The 26,852-nt window shown below is 36.0% G+C and overlaps 1 protein-coding gene across 10 annotated transcripts in view; it reads left to right on the forward strand.

Annotated features, from left to right (window-relative positions):
* Positions 1 to 26,852, forward strand: part of LOC106087059 (rho GTPase-activating protein 20) — a 78,563-nt gene that overhangs the window by 26,918 nt on the left and 24,793 nt on the right. The window lies entirely within an intron of this gene.

Raw genomic sequence — 26,852 nt, forward strand, 5'->3', positions numbered from 1 at the left:
TTAATAACTGTTAGTCTATGTCGGTAGCTAGACCTAAACCCCTTTCCCCACTCTTTCTTTTATAATTGGGGAAACAACATTTTCCGTTGCATTTCCGAAAAAACCTCGGAGGTGTTTTGTTTCTAGTGGGAGTGATCATGGATCGGGTCAATTATTCATTTCATTTTTTTTAGTTGGATCAATTAAAAAATTAAACGGAAATTTCAAAAATGTTCAATCATTCGTTTTTATTGAATATGCAATTTTTGTAATTGAAAATATTATCATTTTCTTAATTGAAACAGTTTCAATTAAAAAATTTATTGGATCAATTAATTTTGTGATTGAAACTGATTTTTAATTTTGTCTGCATATTAACAATCCACTACATAGACAATGCTTTAATATTTCTACAGAGCAAACATAAAGTTTGTTAGTTAGTTTTAGGAAATTGCGAAAGTCTTGCGTACGACTGTGCTAGATCTAAATTAGAGGTCGAAAATTTAACGCGGAGAAAACGAAATATGACTGCTTACGAGAAAGACAAAGACAAAGCAATTTCTAAGAGCAACATTTCCACAACGCAATGGCTTTGTTATCCCACAATGTCAAATACTTGGGAGTGATCTTGAATAAGAAATTTAGTTGGAAGTGCCTCATTAAGGAGTTTACTGGCCATTGCCTTGAAAATAGGCCAGAATATAAAGATGACAGAGCTTTATTATACCAATGCTAAAACTGATGTCACTACGGTGGCCTAAAATCTCCGATTTGTATATATGTCGGGAATTTTTTATTACAAAAATTTACAATCGAAAAGGTTGAACCCCAAATCAAGACTCTCCCAGAAATCAATCTTAACAATTTGTCAAAATAAAAGGAGTTGGTAGAAGAGAGCAAAACTAAAATATTACACACACATACAAAAGAGATCAAACATAAGGATAGGAATAACAGTAAAGAATAATAAAAGTTGTGGAGGCAATTCAAGACACTTAGGTCTCCATAGTATGGTCCATGACCCATGAAAATCCATGCTAAAGTACAGGATCTCCGACCTATCAACGCATACACTACGTATAAGGCAGCTACGGCGATAGCAGAGTGAATAGAATGTAGCCGCAGGTCATACCATAACGGGATAATTAACGCGACGATGGTTAACCTGGCTGGATTGGAAATAGTTTCAGATCAGAAAACCGAAATGGCAGTTGGCACTTGGCGCCACGAGACACTTGATGGAACTTTGATATTGCCATCTGCTTACAAGGAAAGAGAACAGGACGGGGTGCCTATTGAATAAATAGAAATCGATTTGTTTTTCCGGAATTAAAATCATTTTCAATCATGAAATTAATTGAACCAATTAATTTTTATAATTGAAACTGCTTCAATCACGAAAATGATAATATTAATCAAAATTTTTGCAAAAGGTGATTAAAAAAAATTTCAATAAAAAACAATTGCATATTTTAGAAGACTTCAAGTTATTTTTTAATTGTTCCAATCAAATTCAATTAGATCAATTAAAATTAATTGAAAACATTGACGGCCTTATTCACAAAACCTAATGAAGATTTGAAATAAGTTTATTTCTTTCTTTTATAGAATTGTCAAATAAACCTATTTTAAGGCTTCATAAAGTTTTATGAATAAGACAGTGAAAATATTTATGCAAATGTTATATTAAATTTTCTTCGCTCCATTGATTTTTATACAACTTCGTGCACATACATAAGTTAAGCTTCTGGAACACAAATTCGAGGTTTATGTTTGGGTACATTTTCAGGGTTGTTCGGTGTTAATGGACCCATTATGTTATATCATAATATGCATATTTTGATCATAAAGAAGATTAGAATTGCGTCTAGAAATTGAATTAGGTAGTCGAAATACTGTTAGTGTGGGAGTTTTCTCTTATATGTTTATAGAAAGTATTTATCAAAATTTTAAGCAGCTAGACTTTTTCAAAAACGGACGCTCCTAAAAGTGCTGTTGGGTATAAAAAATCAGATATAATTAAAAAAATTATTCAACTGCAAAAAGATTAAATTTAACATCTTTTCAGATTCAAGTAAAATCAATTAATTTTTTAATTGAAAATGACAAAAATTTCAGTCACGATAGTAATTGGGAAAATGTTACGATTTAATTAAAAAATGATTAAATCCAAAAGTTTTTTATATCAAAATGGTAAAAATCAATTAATTTTTTAATTGAAAACGTTTCTTTTTCCAATTAATTTTTAATTGAAAAAAAAATTTTGGATTTTTTTTTTTTGAGTAATAGAAAATGGTATCAATGCAAGGTCGAAGAGTTTGATATGCTTTACGGATTGAAAGTTGGCCTTCAGGGCAATAGTAAAATGTGTTGGATTGTAAGATGGTCAATATGGCACAATCCATTACAGCATAGTAAAGGGGAATGACTTGGCGAAAGCCAAATCTCGCAATATTAGACGACGCAGTCGGAGTTAAGAACGTAGGTTTTGAACGGGCGTGCAGGACTATGTTAATAGTGCAGCGGTCGGATGAACATAAAAAGTCTATGGTGAGTTATGGTTCTTGACAAAAAGAGACTATTACTGATGGGAAATGGACGGAGATCTGTACGGCTTTCGGTTGTCTTTCCTATTATGCAGAATAGGAAAGACAAGGAGATGTTGGAGCATTTACTGGTCTTATCAGGAAGGAAAACGTCTGATTGCCGAGCTAGTTACTTGGCGGCAATTATCAAACTGTTTCGTTAGTGTGTCTCCCTCAGTTTTTGAAATCATCTTATGGAGGTAGTTACATCCTGTTCGAGTACAATCCACACATTCCGACGCCTGTCCTCCTGTCCTTAAAAAAAAACCTAAGAAGCTTTCATCGGAGTTGGATGGCCTAGTAAAACACTCGGTGCCTTCGCAAACTTAGAAATCACAGATTTCTCGAAACGCCTTTGAATGACAACGCTTGGCGATAACATTTTTACCTTTTATTCATTATGGTTGCGGGTTAGGCTGGTCATTGATTCCATTCACTTTAAAGCTGCCAACTATCGATAATCGCTGCATTTGATATTTTCGAGATTTCTAATAATAAATATCGATAGTAACGAGACTATTGTTAATTTTCCATCACCTTTATTTCAAAAGGAAATGAGAAGTAAAAATCAGGAGATCAATAAAGCAATATCAATGCACAGACCGGATTAACATCAAATTTATGAGAGAAATCATTGTACAAAATGTTAGCCCTAACGAATGAAAATTGCGCCCTCTATAGGCGAATTGTATCTTATAGGATACTTTCAGTGTCGGTTCGCCGATAGTATCGATAGGAAATTAGTCGATATTCAGACAAAGAATAAAATATCGATAGTGCCATCGATAGCTTGCCAGCTCTAATTCACTTTCTTCCAAAGGAAAAAGATACGGGAGGGAGAATTATTGATTGATTACAAAAATGAAATAACCAGACTTACACCTATGATATCGATGTCGGCGGCAAGTGTCATCCTGCAGAGTCTTATTAATTTTGCAGGGATAACAAACTCAGACATGGCTTGAAATAGCTTTGAACGTAAAGGGGTATGGAAAGCGGTTTGTAGTCAACAAAGAGATGATCGATGTTTATTTGTCCTGGCGTGATTATCTGGTCTAGAATGGATTTACCACGTCTAAAGCCGCATTGATAGGGTCCAATTATCTCATTGACTTTAGGTTTCAATCTCCCGCTCGAGAGTATATTGTATGCCATGGGGAGCAGACTTATTCCTCAGTATTTGGCACATCCCGTCTTGTCTCCTTTCTTAGTATGCTTAGGTTCTAATCGTCGGGTATGCGTACGCCTTATCAGCGTGTCGCCTCCCGTCTTAAATAGTTCATCGAGTAATCCTTAGGCTCCTGCTGCCTTGTTGTTCTTCAGTCGGGCCACTGCTACTTGGCCCTCATTCTGACTAGGGGGTAAACATTCTATACCATCATCAGGGATTGGTTCTGCGGTATGCTCTTCGCCGCATACCGCATGATCGGGTGATAGCCATGTGGCTTTGTGAATATTTGTATGTTGAAATCTAGTGCTGCTAACTACCATGTTTTTTGCCACGCCGAAATCTATTAGCTTCAACCCATTATCGGACGTTATCTCATGAAGCTTGGGACAAGATTTTTCAGTCTCCGACTAACCACAAATCCATAGCCAAATGCATGACTCGTGTTATGGCAGCTATAGTATAGTTGTGTTTGGTATTATTGTGACGCCATTCCCTTACAGAAAGTGCGATGGGCCGGAAGCGATGGAAGGAAGTACTTTGTATTTCTCCAGTACATCCGCCAGCGCGTATACTACACCTTCCCTATAGAGAGTGGTGACGTTCTAGGTGCAGATCCGCTCATCATGGTCGTCAAGTGTAGGTGGTCCGTTTTTTCTTTTCCTTTGTTTCTCAGAGTGATTCTTATAGTTTTCCGATGGCGGGTTACTGGCCCAGCGCCCCCCGCATGGGCTTTTATTCGCAGATTCATCCCTCGTTGTCGCGAGCCGCTTGCTCCAAGATCCGACACTCGCCTCCAGCCGCCCCTAACCTGGGAAAAAGACGCTGATGTTGGCCAGCGATAGTATCGATACCGATAGTATCGATAGGAAAAATAACAATCGATATTCAGATAAAAAATAAAACATTCGTCCATCGTACCGTCATTATTTTGCCTGCTCTATTCTCTGGGTCTCCCGACTGCCGGTCCTTCTTTTACTTTAATTGTCTATGACTGAACATTTGTTCCACCAGCCGATCTTCTGCGCTCGTTCTAAAATGTCTGACACCAAGTTGCGAGGTGTCTCCCACTACTTGATCTTTCCATCCGGCTTTTGGTCTTCCCGGTCCATTTTTGATAAAATGGTATTCTATTTTTAATTTTATTATTTGTGAGTTATACGCCTTTTTCCAAATATATTTATTTTATTTTTTACTTAATTCTAGGCAAATTTATTTTTTGTAGAAATTTTATTATAACTTTTTCATAGATATTTATACCCTACACCACCACTGTGGTACAGGGTATTATAACTTTGTGAATTTGTTTGCAACGCTAAGAAGAAGAAGAGCTAGACCCATTGATAAGTATACCGATCGGCTTAGAATCACTTCCTGATTCGATTTAGCTATGTCCGTCTGTCCATGTATTCTTGTGATCAAGTTACAGGTCGCATTTATTGTCCGATTGTCATGAAATTTTGCACTAGTCTCTTTTCAAAGAGTCTCGGTTCATATTTGGATTTAGCTGTATGGACTTTTAAGGCTGTAGAAGCCACAATTTGGTCCAATCCCTACAAAATTTGGCATGGGGTGTTTTATTGAACGTCCTAATATGTGCGCAAAATTTCGTCAAAATCGGTCGAGATTTAGATATATAACTTTCATCCGATATTGAATTTTAGGGCCATAGCAGTCTCAATTTTGGTCCGATCTTTACAAAATTTTTGCACGTGTTTTCTTTAAAGTTTGAATACGACTGCGAAATTTCATGAAAATCCGTTTAGATTTAGATATAGCACCCGTATATATCTTTTATCCGATTTGACTTTTAAGGCTGTAGAAGCAACTATTTTAGTTCAATCTTAACAAGATGTAGTACGAGGTGTTTTATTTGACGTCTTAATAGGTGTGTAAAATTTCATAAAACTCGGTTTAGATTTAGACATAGGTCCCCGATATATCTTTCATCCGAAATAGACTTTAGCCTGTAGAAACCACAAGTTTTGTCCGATTTTGCATGAGATGTTTTATTTGACGTTCCAATACGTGCGCAAAATTTCACCTAAATCGGTGGTGATTTAGATATAGCTCCAATATGTATATTTTATCCGATATGGACTTTTAAGGCAGTAAAAGCCACAGTTTTGGCCACATCTCTACAATATGGGGGCGTGAGATGTTCTATTTGACGTCCCAGTATGTGTCATCAAAATTGGCACAGGTTTCGATATAACTCCCACAAAATCTTTTATCCAATATGGCCTTTAAAGGATGTGGAAATCCAAATTTGTTGTCCTCTCGTAGGAAAATCTTACTATTCTATTTCGAGATAAGTTCTACATAAAAAAAAAGTATTACGTACACCAGATGGTGTAGGGTATTATATAGTCGGCTCCGTGCAACTTTTGCCTTTTCTTACTGGTTTTTTTTTCAACTTATTGAACATTTTTTGTGCCCAGAAAATTTGGATAGTTAGACAGCGTGAAGATTATTTCTTCCTGATTTCGATTATCTTTATGGCTTGCAGCACAATAATTTATCTCTACTTGCCAATGACGAAACTCATTCCTTTGGCACATAAATCGGTCACACGTTTTGCATTTTGTATCGCGTTGCTATACCTCTGGCTGTGCTTGCAAGCAACATAAACGCGGACAGTTTTTCAAAAGCAGCAGCAGTTTGTTGAACTTTATGACTGCAAAACAGATGACAAAACTATACAGCGAGAAATTTGCTTGAAGTATGTAAAGTGTAATTGACTACTACTTGGTCAGCTACTTACACTTGAGTCATCATGCCAAGAAGTAATGAAACCGAGACAACGTTCTTCATCACTGATGTGTGTTTAATCAGTTGGTCACAAAAATATGTACATGTATGTATGACAACGAAAAGGCATTCATAGTCAACTTCCGACGGACTGTACGAGTACATCTAAAAAGTAAATTTAATAAAAAAATCCAAAAAAAAAAGAGTGTCAAATCATGGATGACAAACGATAAAAGAATTTTATCTGCAATACACATTCTTTGGTCGACTCTACGAGGATAAGGATGCAATAGATCTGTTGAGTGATTCATAATGTCGGCATTTTGATAAAGATCTATAATCGTTTGAATATACAATCGATCAATGAAAATGAAGAGAGTTTCTGTCTAAACAAAACGCGTAGATTTCAGAGGGTGAAAAAATCTACTACAAATCCTAACGACCAGTGAGGGGAGAGAATAATAAAAAGACAGACCAATTAATGTTTTGCGATGAGTAACTTTATTGTCACCCTCCTTTGTTGTTGTTTGCTCGGCTGTCGGTGATGAAAGAGTTCGAGTCGAGGATTGAGAGGATTACAAGGTAAAATTGCCAACAATAATGCCCAATTATAATACTTATTCTACAGAGATGGGAAGGATCAATTCTTAATTAATTGTTCAACAAAGTTTAACAGAATGTTTTGCAAAAACATTGATTGTCTACAATAAATTAGACTTAAAATTTATTATTTAAGTTATGGTTACAGCGAATGAGTATTGAAAATTCTATTGCAAAGCATACTCTCAGCTATTGCTATTCCAAAGTGTATACCATTTGGTGTGCAAAGTATTTATTTTGTGTGTCTTATAATTATGGCTGGTACTCTTACCACAAATTACAAAATATAGTTGGTACATAAAAAACAATTTAAAAACAAACAAATCAACTTGAATATGATAAGATAAAAATGTTGTTTTGACTTAGCCCAAATGAAAACATATGCATGTATGTAGAGCACATTTCTATCAGACTGATGATGGTTATATCTTTCCAAATTTGTTCTAATCAGAGATTTTCCGACAGTCACAATCTTTGTGTCTTTCACACTATCGCCTTGTTCTTGCTCAATGTACCCATGCTCGTATCTCGGTATTTTGTAAGTCAGCAGTTGCTTCTGCTTCGTATTTGTTTTTACTTTTTACTTATAAAAACAAATACGATTGACCAAATAACAATTTACACAATCTTTTTCGATTTGTGTTTACAGCCATCAATCATATTTTATATTTCTTTTTACTTTTGTGCATATGCTGGTGTGGGTACACAATCCGAATGCAATCAGCCTTAATATCACCCGTATGTGTAATTATTGTGTTCACAGAACACATCGTACATTACATTTGACATACTTAGATATACTCGTGTACTCTTCGATTACATTACCTTTCAAAGTTATCGCACTATCGAATTGTTGCAACACACTGCGGCTGGCTGACTTTAAGGTGTTTGAAAAGAATTTAGGGTTGCCATTGCGGTTTAAAACCCAAAAACATGCCATCATCATTTGGGGGTTTAGTGCCTATAAGGGAAAAATGTTGATGGCCATAATTCTTCCCGAAACAGCGCAATGTGGTGCGTATAGCCTTTCGTAAAAGGTTTTATAAGTCTAAGAAGTCTTCACCATTTTGCAATTGTTCTGCCAATGAATGAGGCTCTATTGTGTCACACCAATTATACATGTCTGGATTTTAGCATACTTAACGCTCATCATCGATGTCAAACTCCCTTCAGCATGCCTAGATTTGGTTATGATAAAAGTTCTCATTATTTTCATTAATGCTTGTTGTTGCAACTTGCAACAATATGTTTCATTGTTAACGCAATTATGCAGCAATACACATGCACTTTGCTTCAATGTGATACATAAAACATACACACATGACTGTCTATGCCCATGTTGCGTTGCTGCGTTGTATACTAAATAAATATGTATTGGCCCAAAGGTTATGGTCATTTATTCATTCCGTCGGTTTCTCCATCTTGACATGGTTGCCTCTAGATGACATCATTTGTGAAATTTATTCATTTTTAAACGATGGTGAGTTATCCTCTGTTGCATGTTCTTTGCGTTATGACAGTATTCACAGGGAGGGTTGGAATGACACAATTTTATTTTATTACCACAAAAGAGAAATGACAATAGGTTTTTTTTTTGTTTTACGGAGGCAAAACAAAACAAACTAAAGTTTGAAAAAAATTAAATAATTTAAGAGAAAAAATTAGGCGAAAAAAAAAATAATGGCACGCGAGGTCTGGTGAAGTTAAAAAAAATTTTGATTCGTGATCCTGGAAGGCAACTTTGATGGTATATGCGATGTGGTCCAAACATTATTACAATGAAACTTCACCCGGCCTTCATGTTGCTTCTTTTTTTTTTTGTACAGTCTTGTTTAATAGGTGGCGCTGATCTATTTAGATTGCTATCTCAATGGTTTATTCATCTCAAGTCTCTTAGAATGTATGAGGCCTTCCCAGTCCCAACACATGCAAATCATTGTCGTGTTTTTAAGAGTACACAGAAAAAAAATCAAGAATTTTTTTTTTCAATTGAAAATTAAAATGTTTTCAATTAAAAAATTCATTGAATTAATAATTTTTTAATTGCATCCGTATTTTTTTTCAATTGCCATCGTGATTGAAATTTTGGCTATTTTCTATTAAAAAAATAATTGATTCAATCATTTTTTTAATTGAATCTGAATTTTTTCCAATTAAGATCGTGATTGAATTTTTTGTCAGTTTCAATTGAGAAATTAAGCTATTCAATAATTTTGTTAATTGACTTTAAAAAAATTTTATTCATAAAATTTAAGTTAAAATTTAATCTTTTTCAATTAAACAATAACGGCGTTCGCCAATTGCAAAACAGCTGATTTTATTGAGGGATAATTGGCGAACGAATTGAGTGACAAACAAGTAAGAGCGTGCTAAGTTCGGCCAGGCCGATTCTTATATACCCTCCACCATGGATCGCATTTGTCGAGTTCTTTGCGTGGTATCTCTTTTTAGGCAAACAAAGAATAATGAATAAGAACTGTTATGATATTCGAGTTATATCAAGTTTTAATCCGATTCGGACCATAAATGAATTCAGTCCATTCGTATAAGAATTGCGCCTTGTAGGGGCTCAATTAGCAAAATCGGTAGATGGATTTGTATGGGAACTATATCAAGTTATGCATCGATTCAGACCAAATTGGACACGTATGTTGAAGGTCATGGGAGAAGCATTTGTACAAAAGTTCTGCCAAATCGGATGAGAATTGCACCCTCTAGAAGCACAAGAAGTCAACGTTCCAGATCAGTTTATATGGCAGCTATATCAGGTTATGTAGCAATTTGCGCCATTCGGATTGAAATTGCGCTGTCTAGCGGCTTAAGAAGTTAAGACCCAAGATCTGTTTATATGGCAGCTATACCAAAACATGCACCGATTTGGCCCATTTACAATCCCAGCCGACCTGCACTAATAACAAGTATTTGTGCAAAATTTCTCCTTCGAAAGTTATCGTGCTCTCGACAGACAGACGGATGGACGGACATGGCTAGATCGACTTATAATGTCATGACAATCAAGAATATATACACATAATGGGGTATTAGAGGCATATTTCCAGGTGTTACAAACAGAATGACGAAATTAGTCCTATGGTGGAGGGTATAAAAAAATGTTAGTGACTAGGCAGTAAGTTCTTTCAATCTGTTTTTAATGGAATCGCAAAATTTTTTAGACCCTACAGCATTGTTATGACTGTCTGTTTTTGAAAAAGTCTACAAAATAAAACTCCCCCAAAACAGTCTTTCGACTACATTTTTTAATTTCTCGACGCAATTCTATTCTTATTTATGATCAAAATGAGCATGTTAATGGCATAACGGCTTCTACAGCATCGATCTAATTATAAATTATACTAGATAAATGTGTTTCGATTGGGTTTACTTCCTCAATGCATGTAATTCATAAAGTTACTGCCTCGATTCTCTTTCTCTTATAATTCGGAAAACAAGATTTTCCGTTTCGTTTTTGAAAAAAAAAACCGGAGGTGTTTTATTTCTAAGGATTGATCATGGATCCTTTTAGGAAAAATTTTAATATAACATTTGAATATTTTCAATTAAATTTTTAATTGATCCAATTAAAAAATGAATTGAATATTTGGAAAATTTCAATCCAATTTTGTAATTGGATCAATAAAAATTAATTAAATATTTTAAAAACTTTAATCATTTTTTTAATTGGATCAATTAAAAAATTAATTGGAAATCTCAAAAATTGTCAATCATTTTTTTTAATTGAATATGCAATATTTTTAATTGAAAACATTTTTAATCACCTTTTTTAAATGCTGTGATTGATGTTATCATTTACGTGATTGAAGCAGTTTCAATTAAAAAATTAAGTGGATCAATTTCGTGATTGAAACCGATTTTTATTTTTTTCTGTGTAAGCTCTGTTTGATTTTTGGTTTTGGCAAGTGTAAGGGGGTATATGACGTTATTCAATTGCTTCGGCATCGAAATGCTGCTTTCAAGATCTGTCGTTACTGGACATTTTGGGTAGGGTTTTCAACTACGGACAATGAAGGTTGTTCTAGGAATGTCTTACACAGCTTTATATAGCACATCACAACTTACAACGGTACAGCAATAATGGCAACTGCATGACACATACTACAATGCCTTTTTGTTTGCTTTTTTAAGACCATGTTTAATTGCTTTTCTACCCCTTTGTTTTAAGATAATTTTTCACCATTCTGTGAAATGTATGATCTTTGTGCGATAATGACAAATGTAGAAAAACAGATACCCTTTGTCTGCATGGACTCTAGTTTTCTTTTCACTCCTTAGACCAGATATCATTGGTTGTATGAATGCGTTGGACATGTATATGTTTCATGTATTAGTCATTGGACATTATCTCTATATATTTATATAAAAGAGCACCGTAACTGACTAACTGATTGACTGATCACTGCCCAGTCCAAACGGCTAAAGCTAGAATCATGCAATTTTGCATGAATGTTGGCCTGGGGTCGGAGGCGCGAGATAAGGCAGGTCGTACACTAAAAAGTATAAAAAAGTACGAAATTGGGCTAGAATTATGAATTATGGTTGAAAAAATTAGATTAGGAAGAAAAAAAAATCCTAAAATCGTACCGGAAGTGGGAAAAGTAGATTAGGGAGAAAAAAAGTCCCAAAATCGTACCGGAAGTGGGATAAATAGAACGTTTAGTACTTTTTAGTAAATTTTTGGTAATTGAACTAGAGCATTGCGTTTTAGTATCTAGGTACCCTATAGAAGTCTACAGTGGAAGGGCGAATGAGTTTTTGGGCATGTAGAAACTACAAAGTACCAAAAAGGTACGAAAAAGATGAACTTTGCACAGGGCGTACGGATGGAACTTTGAAGTTTGGCCTACAGGATCCAGTTGGATAAAAACATTTTAAAAAATAGTTTCCGAACCGAATAGTTAAAGTACCGAAATTGATACCATTTGATACTTTCTTTACGGACTGAGCTAGAGCTCTGAAATTGGGTAGTAGGCGCAGCTAGGACAAATACTAAGGGCGACTGATGATTTTTTTTCAAAATTTTTGGCACCAAAAATAGTGCAAAATAGTTCGAATTAGCTAGAATTAAGCAATTTGGTAAAAATTATCGTAGTCTTGAAAAAAAATTGATTGTACCAGATACGACATGTTATAACCGTACCAGAAGAGAAATAAAAAAAGGTACTTTTAGTGCCGTAATTGGTACTATTGGTACTTTCTTAGCAGATTAAGCCAGAGTTCCGAAATTTGAGATACAGGTACGCAGTATGGCAGTATGTATTGGGCAATTAGAAGATTTTCTCGAAATTCGTACATTTTAGTACTAAAAAGTACAAATTGGTACGTTCTTTAGAGATTGATCTACAGCTCTCCAAATTGTGAAACAGTTACACCTCGACAGTATTTATCGGGCAACTTTTTTTTTTTTTTTTATAATCAAACATTTGTGATAAAGTTACGCCTCGGCTGTATCTATTTGCGACTAGAAGACTTTTGAAATACAATTAGTTACTAAAATCTGAATTACAGGTACATCCTGACGTACCAGGGGACTAAAAGATTTATTTGAAATTTGCACATTGGGATACAGTTACACCTTGCCAGTATTTATCGGGCAACAAGAAAATTTGTTTGAAATTCATACATTTTGGTACTAAAACTTACATTATAGTACTTTCCTTGCAGATTGAGCTATACCTCTCCAAATTGTGATACAGTTACCCCTCGAATTTTTTCAATTTGTATATTTTGGTACTAAAACGTTTAAAAAGGGTACGTTCTTTTCTACAGATTGAGCTAGAGCTCTTAAGTTTTGGAAACAGGTTCACCTTGACAGTTTATATCACGCGACTTGAAGATTTTTTGAAATTCATACATTTTGGTACTAAAACGTACAAAATGGTACTTTCTATGCAGATTGAGCTAGAGCTCTGAAATTTTGGATAAAGGTACACGTTGGTAGTATATATTGGGAGATTAGAAGATTTTTTTTAATTCGTACATTTTGATACTAAAACGTAGAAAATTTTACTTTCTTTACGGATTAAGCTAGATATAGGTACACCTTGACAGTATATATTGGACAAGAAGATTTTTTTGAAATTCGTACATCTTAGACCTAAAACGTACAAAATGGTTCTTTCTTTTCTGACTGATATAAAGCTCTAAATTTTGGGATACAGGTACACATTGAGAGTATATTCCGGGCGATTGAATTCGTGCATTAAGGTACTAAAATGTACAAAATGGTACTTCATTTACAGATTGAGTAACAGGTCTCAAAATTAAAATACAATTACACCTTGACATTAATGTACCATTGAGAGTAGCGAAGCAGACTGGGGGTATGCTAGTATTGCATAAATGGATTTTAATAATTGTAACAAGTGCAACCCCCATACCCTTACCATTACTAAGCATTGACAATGAACTCGGGTTTACAAGTTGTTCGGCAAACATTTAAAAAGCTTTGACAGACTGTCTATCCACAGTGTTTTCCAAGGCAAAACAAATCAGCTGACACGTTCTTCTACATTTACGAGAGCATAACTTGGCCTTAAGGCATTCCCACACAAAATAAAATGTTGATGCATTTGATGAAAACCCACTTTCCACAGGATACAACGGGACTCACGGAGAAATCGGAATCTTGGAATAATGAGGTTGATCGAAGGCTTATCATGACGAAATTTGTGGTCAAGGAAGCCTTGAGGAGCTTCAAACCATTTAAGTCACCAGGACCTGATGGAATATTTCCGGCGTTACTACAGAAGGAATCGTACTATCTGGCGCCCCATCTGGCCTGTATTTTCACAGCGTGCCAAAGACTTGCATATACTCCGAAAGCCTGGCAGGAGGCTAGGGTGGTATTCATCCGGGTCCTTAAAGTCTGGATAAACCATATGCTAAGGAACAGGTGGATAAATTGCGGGTCCCATGAAATAAATATAAGGGAGAAAGTGGCACAGAGGGGCATTTTGCCGCCACTACTTTGGGTGACCACCATAAATAACCTAATACAAATGGTGACTGCGAAGGGGTTTGAACCCGTCGATGTTATAATACTTCTTAGATGTAAAGATCCGAACCATTTATGCAGAAGGGCTGAAAAAGTCTTGCATATGGCATATGACTGGGCTAGACCTAGGGGTATCTATGTTAAACCAGAGAAGACTGAAATATGCCTGTTCATGAGGAAGACGAAGGTGGGCCAATTTTACGCACCACTTTTCCTCAACAAAACGATTTCGATATCTGACAACATCAAATACTTAGGAGTGATCTTGGATAGGAAACTTAATTGGAAGTGCCACATTCAGGAGCGTACTGAGCAGGTTCACGCCCACTAGGGCACTGGACTATTCTAGGCATCCAACCCATTGACATACAGATTAAGTGTGAGGCAGCCACTTCGTCTTTGGGACTGAAGGCGATGGGAGATGCGAGGGACTGCTGCCAACGGCACAGTCTGGGAATGACCGAACCCTAGTGTTACCATCTGGAAGATTATGTTACACGGATGGATCGAAGCTAGAGAACAGAGTGGGCCTGGGGGTCTACATTGTGAACCCAGGGACTGAGATCTGTGTTAGACTGACCGATCATAATACGGTCCAGCAGGCGGAGATCCGGGCGATCACGAAATGCGTGTGGTGGTGTGGTCCTAACGCATGGACGTCGAGTGTGAACATCTTTACGGACATAAGGTCAATAACAACCAGGACGGTGAGATCACGAACAATCTTGGAATGTAAGAAGGAGATTAACGCTGTTTTGGTGTCGGGCCATAACGGAGTAAGAGGGAATGAAAGGGCAGGCGATTGGTCGGTGAAGGCCAGAGGACTGCCGTCAATAAACTTGGTTAACTCGAAGCCTATCGGGTCGTCGCAGTCCGAGTTAAGACCGTGGGCGATGCACGCATGTGACACTGTGGAACAGCAAAACCGTCGGTTATCCGGATCGTGAGAGGACGAGGCTTTTACTGAAAGGAAGTAAGAAGGAGGTCAGTATAGTTTTGGGTATCACGATAAGACACATAGGACTACGAGCTCACTTATGCAAAATCGGTGCGGCAAGTGACAGCATGTGGGAAAGACGATTAGACGTTGGAGCATATCCTATGTCATTGCCGGCATTCGCGGTTAAAAGACATGAGTTCTTAGGTGGGGACACAATGCCAGACATGAACCAACTTGAGGGCGTGGCATGAAAAACAATTAAGGATTTTGTAAGTCGCGCAGAATTCCTAACCTAGATTTAGGTTTTCGAGATTACTTTTTTAGTATTTAGAGCGCACAACAAGGAGATTACTGGCTAAGGTGTATGTCCATAATGGCATGGGAGGTTTAATATCCACACCCTCTTTTTCAACCTAACCTGACCTGAGCAAAAAAAGACAAAGATGATTTTGTCAATATATTACAACTTTCTTGCACATCAGAGATGATAAAAACAGAACAAATTTTGTACACTTTCTTTTGTTGTAAAGATTTAAGTGTCTCTTGGCCATAATATCAATTTGATAAAATTATTAAGCGGTTTCGCAGCAACATTATCTGTATGTAAAGCGCTTGTTGGTGAGTCTTTGTAAACTCCCAAGATCATATTCTCCATTGTTGATTTGTGTTCACAGACAGAGCAACGGCGGTTCCATGTTTAACGTACGATAAACCATACAGATAAACGATTACTAGCGAAAACGCAAACCAAACAAAAGAAAAAGTTTTAAATATAGTGGTGATGACGCTGATGATGATGATAAATGACAATTGAACGAAAGATCTGTGGGTGCAATTATCTGTGTTGATGTCTGAATGCTTTATGCAGTCATTTCTGGCCATTTGTGTTTTAAGGTAAAGGAATCTTTCTTTATTTGGCAAAGAAAGTTGTGGAATAGGAAACTTTCAAAATATGTGTGGGTAATGTCCCTAATTTTGTGTAAGAAATTGGAATCTTTTTCGTTTTGTGCAATAATTAGCTAATGAAGATGTCCCATCAATCCTAAACACAACTGCAAACAGTACGGACCACGACCACCCAAAAGCAAACATTCGCTTGAGTCTCCTATGGCAAATTTATATGAAGTTTGCAATCATTTTTTTTATTTGCTTATTTAAAAACACAAACAATTTCAAGCTGTGGAGTATTGAGACATTGTGTGTGTGTGTGTGTGTGTGTGTGTGTGTGTGTGTGCACATTGTTGCACAGCTGCAGGCAAAATATTAGCAAAAGCCAATTTTTTGGCATAAATCAGGTTCCACTGAATAAGGTTAAGCCAAGCGATCAGCCGTCATACAATTTTCTTAATTTTTGGCAGTACTTGGCATTGAGGATGTCAACTTGTTTTCATTTTACATTCAATATTTGTTAACATTTTCTCCTATTCGATGACATTTTCAATCGTCAGATTTGGCATCCTTAATGATTTTCAAGGGGTCCATCCATGTTTTCGCAAGTGAGCTAACCTTCTGTTAGTGAATCCTGGGCATAAATTCTATGAAAAATCAGTTATGAATGACAGTAAAGCTGAGACACAAGCAGAGAGAGGGAGAAAGAATGTCATATGTGAATATTATCTATAACAATCGAAAGCAAATAAGTGAGGGATACAAGCCACTTTATAACATTTGATGACGTTAAAATGAGTTATAAGCAGGCATGGGCACATTTTTTTTTGCTCTACAAAATTGGGTCGAAATTTCTGCATGGCTTCTATGCTTGGTATAGTACCTCATAAAATTTCGACAGCATTAGGAGGAGAAAACCACCGCCTGAAAATTTGTTCTCTGATGCTTAGCTTTATTAGCCTCCTGTGGCCTCCTGTGTATGCACATTGTGCATTGTACACATTGTAAGGCTTGTTATACATAAATAGTTTTTTTTAAACGCGAAAGCGACCATTGTCGTTCTCTTTTTAAACACATAATGCCTCTGATATAAAAGAGAGAGGTGGATGTTATGATTTGAGTGAACTGTTGCACTGTAGGAGAAAATCGAAAAACTAATACAAAAATATGCTGTGTGACAACTGATAGAGATATCTCTTTGGAAATTGGGGTGGTGAGAGCTGAGGTGTTAGCGAGTTCGTGTGCTGGCCCTATGTGGTCCGGACGCCTCTTGGCAGTCTCCTAAATTTAGTCACCTCGGTACTCTTTAAAATTTTTTGGGGCTACCAAATCTTTATTTGTGGTCCGATTTTCATAATTGCTGGATAGTGCTCAAAAATTCTTACAAAAAAAAAAAAAAAACGCTTGAGGTAACCAATATCTCCAATGGTTTTGGAGATATTCAACTTTAATTTTAGTTGTTGTTGCAATTTTCACCGAGATCTGCTTTGTATTTTGCAATTTACGAAGGCATTGGATTCGTCATAAAATGTACAACAACATTGCCACAACAATGGTCCGCATCTGATTATTCAGTTAAAAGTTTTTAAAAATTTATTTTTTGCATTTTTTGTTAAAAAAAATATTACTACTTTCCTTGATTAGTTTTTATTAAAAAAACTTGTTTAAACACCTTAATTTGTATACCCTCCACCATACGATGGGGGGTATACTAATTTCGTCATTCTTCGTTTGTAACTACTCGAAATATTCGTCTGAGACCCCACAAAGTATATATATTCTTGATCGTCGCGACACTTTATGTCGATCTAGACACGTCCGTCCGTCGAAAGCACGCTAACTTCCGAAGGTGTAAAGCTAGTCGCTTAAAATTTTGCACAAATACTTCTTATTAGTGTAGGTCGGTTGGTATTGTAAATGGGCCATATCGGTCCATAACCTGAAATGAATAATGAGCAGGGTTGTCGAGCTTGGTTAATGTGGTAATTGTATCATAGATGCGTTTTCGCAATCAATACGATTAAAATACAACATACAAACGCACGGCCCTTGAAGCCATCACACCTAATATGGTTGAAAAGTCTTCTAACCAAAGACGAAACGAGTCCCATAGTGGTTGGTGTGTGTTGCTACTTTGGGCTTTCCTTTTCCATTTGCATCTTGGATCATTCAGCTCGTCTCGAAAGAGAAACAAACAAAAAAATTGTAAAATTTAATGATCTCGCCCTAACGGGCAAAAAACTTGAAAAAGTAAAAATCTTCTTTTTATTTATTTAATATTTTACATTCATTTAGCGAAGAAAGGTGGACTTAATTACATTGTCATACAATAGCACCTACTGGCTTATCGCCATAAATTTATTTTTTTTAGTATAGCAACTATCAAATGTAACAAGACACTAAAATGGATTCCAGGGAGCTCACCCCTAAGAATTTTGAGAAAAAATTTTTTGGATATTTTTTCATGTACAAAATTGACGACTTTCGACAAGTCAATTTCCCCTTAAAATATGACCTTATATCACGGGAAAATTATTTTAGGATACCTCTTTCCTAGCTCGAGTTGAAATTTTTCTAAGCCGGCTCCAGTCTGGGGTACTTTTTTACCCATTCGTATTTAACGGGTTAATGACATTTACTTTAAAGACCGAATCACCCAGATTATTTCAATTATTTCAAATGAAACCATTTCGACTTTTCCTTGGAATTTCATTATTCACAATACAGTATTTAAGGCAATTGATACGGAGCTCTTATTGAGTTAGAATAGAAATCTATCAGTCAATAGCATACATATCAAAATACTGATGTTGATTCGCCAAAACTATCGCCATAAAACTAAGTTATTCGCAAAGACAACCACATTTGGAAGAGTGTGGGCAAGCAGTATAAAATTCAACTTTGACCAAATGTCACCGGCTATAGGCCAGTTCCTGTAACAAGTAGCGACCACAATTTTCAAAAAAAAAGTTTGAGATATCTTAACCAATTTCACAGTCACAGAAGAATTATGGCAATTTTTGATTTTGTATGGGATGCACCCCCCAAAAATAAAATCCTGCCTACAGCCATGCACTCAAATATACGAGAGTTATATCTGTTTTACATATATTGCCCGATTTATATACATAAGATCGAACGAACGCAACATTTCAACCAATCTGCATAACATGTGACATGAAATGAAAATCGAATCAGATTTGGATTCACTTGCAAGACTTTTATAGCATCATTCGCATGGTTATTATGATATTAAATACTCGACTTTTTGTTCTGCTTCCAAACTTGTTTTAATGTTAAAATGTTTAAACCCACTTTTTTAATTTAGTAATTTTTAACTATGTCCTCTTTCAAATTACAGTCGAACTTCCCTATAATGAATCTTGACGGGACCAGAAAATTACTTCATTATATAGAAACTTCATTACACAGATATTATATTTTTTCCCACCTTTTATTTATTTGTTTTCCGCTACAAAACCTTCCAAATACCAAATAACAAAACAATTCTATACAAATTATATATTTTTTTCTCATGTTTATTTAAAATAATCAAGTATTTTAGTTTGGATATCACTCTTCCATTTCTCTTCGTCAACAAAACCTTCTAATATAATTAGAGACTTAAATACATTACTTGGTGCGTGCTCCAACTTAGGCATCGTCTTATTTACATCAGCCAATTTTTCATCGGCTTGCTCTTCTTCATCGTTATCTGAATCTGTGGATTTAAAAGTAATTTGGTATATGGACTCAAATATGTATACAGGCAAAACTAATAAATGAATATGTACCTGTTATAGCCGGAAATCCACGAGTTTCCACAACACTATTCAGAATATCCTCATCGTACGAGAGGCCCATGGTCTGCACATCAATATCAACATTGACATAATCTTCAAATGATGCATCAGCGTCCATTACTTGCCTAAATGAAGCCTGTAGAGCAGCCAAATCAGCTAACGGATTATGTGCAACTTTATTCTCGGTACACAGAGCTGTTAGTGTGCGTAAGAGAAAATTTTTTGAAAAATTCATTATAAGGAGACAGAAACGCACATAAGTCAAATTTACACATGCAAAATTGTTTCATTGTATAGAAAACTTCACTGTATAGAAATTCATTGTAAGGAGATCAGAATACAAGAAAATGGGAAGAAAGAGCAGTGTTTTTGAAATTTGTTCATTATAGAGAGAGCTTCATTGTAAAGAAGTTTACTGTAGCGAAGTTTGACTGTATATGTATTTTAATTCGATCAATTTTTCATATTCTATTATAAACTGGGTTCTGAAATATTTGCTATTATTTTGCCTGTGCCTGTATAAGCGATAAATACTCTTCAATAATAGGTCTTAAATTCTCTACTTCAATGTTTATAAATTATGGCATATGGTATAAATAAATCAAGCAATGCTGAAAATTAAAAAGTCAATGCACGTTAAGCTAAACCGTAATTAAACAAAGCGAACATCATATTTATGCTATTTTTATATTTTACAAGACAAGATTAAAAGCCACAGTTTGTAATAGTCTGCGTTTTTTGGCTGTTATGAACTGTCATTTCTCTGACATTTATTTTCTACGTACATTTCGTTGAAAAAAAGTTGCAGCAGCATGTCGTCGTTTTCTTTCTCTCTCTCTCTCTCTCTCTCTCTCTCAGTATCTACTATGGTTTAACAGTAGAACGTGTATTCTTATTGCTGCTGTGTGTGAATTTATGCTGCTTTTATATCAGCTTGAATTAATTAATTTGCAATAAAACGCTTATTAATTGCTGTAATTCTGTTGTGCTTGACTTTTTGCGCTATCTGATACTTTTAATATACTATTAATTGCCAATATGTATTAAATGGGGCGAGGTTTACTATAAATACATACATTTTTTTTTTACCTATATACAGATGTGTAACATGCAGCAATAAACAACATAGACTTGTACTGAAACTGTTGATTGATTTGCTTTCATTTGCATATGTGTGTATAGCTAGGCCAGGAACAGTTGTGTGTGTGGCTTTTAATTTTGTTGTGTTTTTTTGAACCCATGTTATTTATCATCGATTTTATGTTTCTTTAAAATTATATTGTAAAACAATTTTTTTTGTAGCTGCGTTAGCACAATGCCTACAACGACAGCAGTTTGTTATTTTTGATGTGTTAAACCTGACTACTAGTATTACGATATTGATGACGATGATAGGTGGTATGGCGGACAGACGATAACAATGGTGATGAGTAGTTGTTGCGAGTATAGTGTGGGTTACCTACCAGCAGTGGCTTCTTGTGGCTATTTTTGAACATATTTGGCTTAAATAAATAAACTATAAATAAATTGGAATATGTAGTGGTGGTATTAGTAGATGAAGGTTAAAGCTATATTGTAGCATAATTTTCCAATGACCTTTCAACAACAAATAGGAACAAGAACCTACATGAATACAGACATACATACATACACACATACATATGCATAATTGAATGTAATATTGATCATTCATATAGGTACATATACTAGGTGTTTATCGTTTATGAATGAAAAGTAACACCGCTTTAAGAAAATTGAAAATCAACAGTCATTTTTTTTATTGCCACATTGCAATACAAGTGCAAATCAAAAAAAAAAACTTGTCGCCTATTCTCTTCGCTATCTGTTACTATATTTTTCTATTTAGCTTTGTTTTGTATATTTTTTGTGTCATATCATTAATGTCAATGCCATTTTTTGTTGGTGCTTTCTGAAATTGTTTTCATTCTTATGTTTCCAATTTCCGTCTGGACCAGAAACGCACCAGCATGCTGTTAGTAATAGGGATTTTCTACCGTTTTATGATAACCCGTTTTATGTTTGGTAGGCGATTGAATTGAATCAACTTCTGCTTATATGCTGAGCATATGTGAAGCAAACATGCTGACGCAAGTGAGGCAAGATAAAGAAATTTGGTTATGTTTGTGGCTTCAATGACTTGGTTATTGATGTTTAAGGTAAAAATGTATAATTCATTTAAGTAACAAAAATAGTCGTGCGTGTTCTGGGTTTCACTTCTTTCACGTTAATAAAGTTTAAAAATTTCCCAAATTTCATCATGAGATTTCTTAGATAAAATCAAACAAGTAAAAGAGTGTTAAGTTCGGCCGCGCTGAATCTAGGAAACCTACCTCCAAGGATTCTGCTACAAATTTATACAAAATAAATTTTTATTGAAGGGCATAATTTTCTTCTACATACCAAACTTCAGACAAACCAGCAAAAATTAAAGCTTCTAGGAACCGAACAAGGATGATCGAGAGACCGGTTAACATGGGAGCCCTATCAGGTTATAGACTGATTTCGACCGTATTTGGCACAGAATACCGCATGCAAAACTTCAGCTAAATCAGACAAAAATTGCGGGTGTAAGGGTTCAAGAAGTCAAATCGGGAGATCGGTTTATCAGGTTATAGACCCATTTGAACTAGGCACAGATGTTGGAAGTCATTACAAACGGCATGACTTGTATACTCCCATCCTAGGTGGTGGGTATAAAAAGGATCTTACAACTAATAACAAATTTTGTCTTTTTGTGTCCGTGATGATAACAAAATTGATTTGAGGGGAAAAGTGAAAGTGAGTGTTTTTATTAAAAAAAATTAAAGATGACATGGTATCTATAGATTGCATTTCACTTGTTATCGCATGCTATCGATTAGTATCCAGTACAACTACACTCAAAAATAAAACGTCTTACTTTTTATAATAATTGTTTCTGCCCACCAACTATACTTTTTGTCCAACCCTCGTTTGAAGAGGTGTTGGAACTATCCAGTCATATCTAACGGTGTCATGTGTATGAGCGTATGTACAGTGTATTTACAAATAAAATAATCACCCATCATTTGTTCGACAATGATTTACTGATTATTGTTATGCTTTTGAAGTCGTTTACTTTGTCATTGTTCTTCTTGTTATTTTAAATTCACAATTTGACAGCTATTTTTGGGAGTTGTTGTTGTTGTTGTTTTTTTACTATTAATTCATAGCAGAAAATAATAAATTGTTGGTTAAATTGAATAACTTGAGCACTCTAACACAAGTAGCCATGATGAGAACTCTTTTGAGCAGGCAGTGATAAATGTCTTTTGTTTGTTCATACAATTGGCAAAACGTTCCTTTCTTGGCAGATACATATGAATGTATTAGCCAAGATTTCTTTGAGCTCTGTTTAGTGTTAATGACAAGTACTGCATAGATTGCCAGAAAAATGTTTCCTTTTACACCTTGGATATCTATTGAAACTATTGAATATATGCTGATGCACTTGCACTAAATACGGTGCTATCAAATGGCATGTTTTTTTGCATATGTGCCGTTATTTTCCTTACCCTCTTAGGTTTCTGTTTGTCTGTCAAATGAAAAAAAGAGTAATTTGTACCGTATACATTTTTTTATTTTTCAATTAAATTACAATAAGAACTACTACAAAATTTCCCGTGAACATTCGATTAAGGAACAGGGGATATCAATCAGTACTAGCCGATTTAAGTTTAAGCTCCATGATAAGGAGCCTCCTTTTTTATGCCGAGTCCGAACGAAATTTGAAACTTCTACACAAATTAAAAATAACGGTACTTTGGATGAAGTTGAAATTGGTAGTGAACATTTGTCTTAAACAGATTCAGAACTCCCTCCGGTCTTATAAAGGTTGATTATTTAAGAGCTATAGGAAAGTTTTTCAAAAAAACACATAGAATTCCGAAAAATGCATGAAATCTTTATTATCGATCGATAGTACGGTCCATATAATTTTATGTTTGAAGATTATTTCATGCAAATGTTGACCGTGACTGCGCCTCAAATGGTCCATCTGCTTAGTCTAATTTTGGTATACTCTTTTCAACATTTCGGCCGGTATCTCACAAATAAATGTTTCAATGTTGTCTTCCAATGCGTCAATTGAAGCGGGCTTGTCTGTATGGACATGAGCTTTAACATAGCCCCACAAAAATAGTCTAAAGGCGTTAAATCGCACGATCTAGGCGGCCAATTGACCGGTCCCGAACGTGAAATAAAATATTCACCGAACTCAAAACGCCAGATCTCGGAGATGAGTGGTGCGATTTAAGCGAAATAAAAATTTGGTATCCAAATTTTCGGAGGACCGGAGGGAGGACCAAGTGTTAGGGGGACCACCCCAACCACCAAAAACCCTTAAATCGGACATATTTATCGACCATGCCAATATGGGACTCTAATGAAAGATATTTGCGAGTAGAATACGAATCTAACATCCAAATGTGGGACCACGTTTCTGGGGGTCCACCCCTTCCCCAAACAGGACTTATTTACTGACCATGGGAATATGGGTCTTAAATAAAAGGAATTTGAGCGTGTATGGGGGCCGCCTCTCGCCAGAAACATCCCCCAAAGGGGACAAATTTACGACCATAGCAATATGGGGCTCAAATGAAAGGCCTTTGGGAGTAAAGCACGAATCTGATATGAATATTCCCACCCCCACAACACCACCCAAATAGGAAGTGTTTGCTGACTATTGCAATATTAGGCTCAAATAAGACGGTTTTTTAGAGTAGAATATCAATCGGATATATTTTTTCAAAGCCAACTCACTGAGTGGCCGCCCCATCCCCCAAAACACCCCCCAAGCCGGTCATGTTTGCCGACTATGGAAATATGAGGCTCAAAAAGGTATTTGGGAGTAGACTACGTATGTGATATCAACATTAGGGACCAAGTGTCTAGGGGACGTCCCACCACCATAACAACCCCCAAATAGGACGTATTTGTTCACCAATATTATTTGGGTCTTAAGAGAGTGGAACTAAATATTTATAGTTTTTAGGGCCAATACCCCAAACCGGACATATTTGCTGATTTTTGCAATTAGGAGTTTAAATGAGATTAGAAAACGAATTTTATATCCAATTTTGAGGCCAATGGCGATATGGGGTTCAAATATGGGGCTGAAATAAAGTATTTTAAGAATGGAGTACGCCTTACATCCAAACTTAAATTCGTAGACTAATAAAGATCATATGGGATTCAGATAAAGGCACTTATATTGTTAAACTGTTAGTCAAGCGATATACTAATATTTTCGTAGCATGGTCTTTCACTAAAAGCTCTTATATTGTCGAAAATAAATATTCCAAGGAAAATTTTGTTCCATATAAAGTAAACGAAAGCGCAGCGAAGCGGGCCCGGGCCAGCTAGTCTTATATATAAAATTCAATTTGTGTTTGTTTGTCGGTTTGTATAGACTCAAAAACGGGGGGGCCGCCCCAGCCCCAAAACCCCTTAAAATAGGTTTATTTGACGATCATGACAATATGGGACTCAAATGAAAGGTATTCGGGAGTAGATTACGAATATGGTCAGGAAGTAGGAATAGGCTTATAATTTATTGATAACGGAAGGGGCGGACCCTCCACCGTTACGCCAAAAACACCACCCAAAATCTAAAGTGGACCGATAAGGACAATATGGATATCAAATGAAAAGTATGCGGGAGTAGATAACGAATCTGGCATACAAATTCATGTCGAAGTATAGGGGATCTACCCCCACCCCCACAAAAACTCCCAAAATGGGCACATTAGCCAATCACGGATAAATGGGACTCGGTTTATTTGTTTCGTATAGACTAAAAAATGGCAGAACCGATTTTCTCGAAATTTTCGCTTATTGTGTAGGTTGGTCTGAAAAAAAACATAGGCTACACAATTTTTCGGTATCGGAAGGGGGACGGACCCTCCCCCTTATGCCTAAAACACAACCCAAATTCAAAAGTGGACCAATCGGGACAATATAGGTATGAAATGAAATTTATTGGAGAGTAGAATACGAATATGGTATTCAAATTTGAGTCTAAGTGCCCATCGGTCCGCCCCAATCCCAGAACTCCACTAAAAAGAGACATATTGGACGTTCATTTCTATATGGGGCTCAAATGAAAGGTATTCGGGCGTAGATTTTGAATCTGGCATACAAAATCAGGCCGAAGTATAGTGGGTCACGCCAATCCTCAAAAACGCCATTAGACCCTTTCTGATACTTGGCTGAACCGATTTTCTTAAGCCTATGTTTCCAATGGTAGGAAACATAGGCTTAATAATTTTTAGATATAGGATGAAGGCCATATTATGGCAATGTGGGACTCAAATGAAAGGTATTTGAGAGTAGAAAAGGAATTTGATGTCCAAATTTGGAGTCAAGTGTTTTGGGGTACGCCCTAGAGCACCCCCTTAACTGAACTCCATTTCCGTTGGGAATAAAGAATGAATTTGATATCCATATTTGAGTCGAAATGTCTGAGGTGCTATCCCTCCCCTAATGAGAACATTACGCTAAGGAAGAACATTACCACCAGGAACCACCGAGAAGGGGCAAATTCTCAAACATTAATGAGTGATTTCCGATTCAAGTTGAAACTCAATGATAGGGGACCTTTTTTATAACCGAGTTCGAACGGCGCCCCGCAGTGCGACACCTCTTTGGGGAAAATTTTTTAAATAACCATGCATGGCATTGTACCTCGCAAATGTCGCCAACATTAATAGGGGATAAACACCGCTTTGTCCGATGTTCTCGCCAGGATTCGAAAGCGTTCAGCGTCATAGGCTACAATGGCACGAATTCGATATCCGCATTCAGGGCAAAGTGTCCCCACCCTAAAAAGATATTAGAGAGTTAAAAAAGGCGCAGCGGAGCGGGCCCGTTTCGGCTAGTTCATTGATAAAAATGAAAATTAAAGCGTTAACAAAATTTTATTTTTTGTTAGAAGGGTATATTTGGTACGGTTAGGCCATACTTAATGGGTTTATTTTGTTTTTGTTTCCCCATTATTATGAGGTTTATAACTTTACCGCGTCTCTTTTGTGCTTCTTAGTTAGCACGAATAAATGAATTTATTTTTTTTTTTGGAATAAACGGCAAT

Source organism: Stomoxys calcitrans, chromosome 1 (assembly GCF_963082655.1).
Source record: "Stomoxys calcitrans chromosome 1, idStoCalc2.1, whole genome shotgun sequence".
NCBI classification, from domain to species: Eukaryota; Metazoa; Arthropoda; class Insecta; order Diptera; family Muscidae; genus Stomoxys; species Stomoxys calcitrans.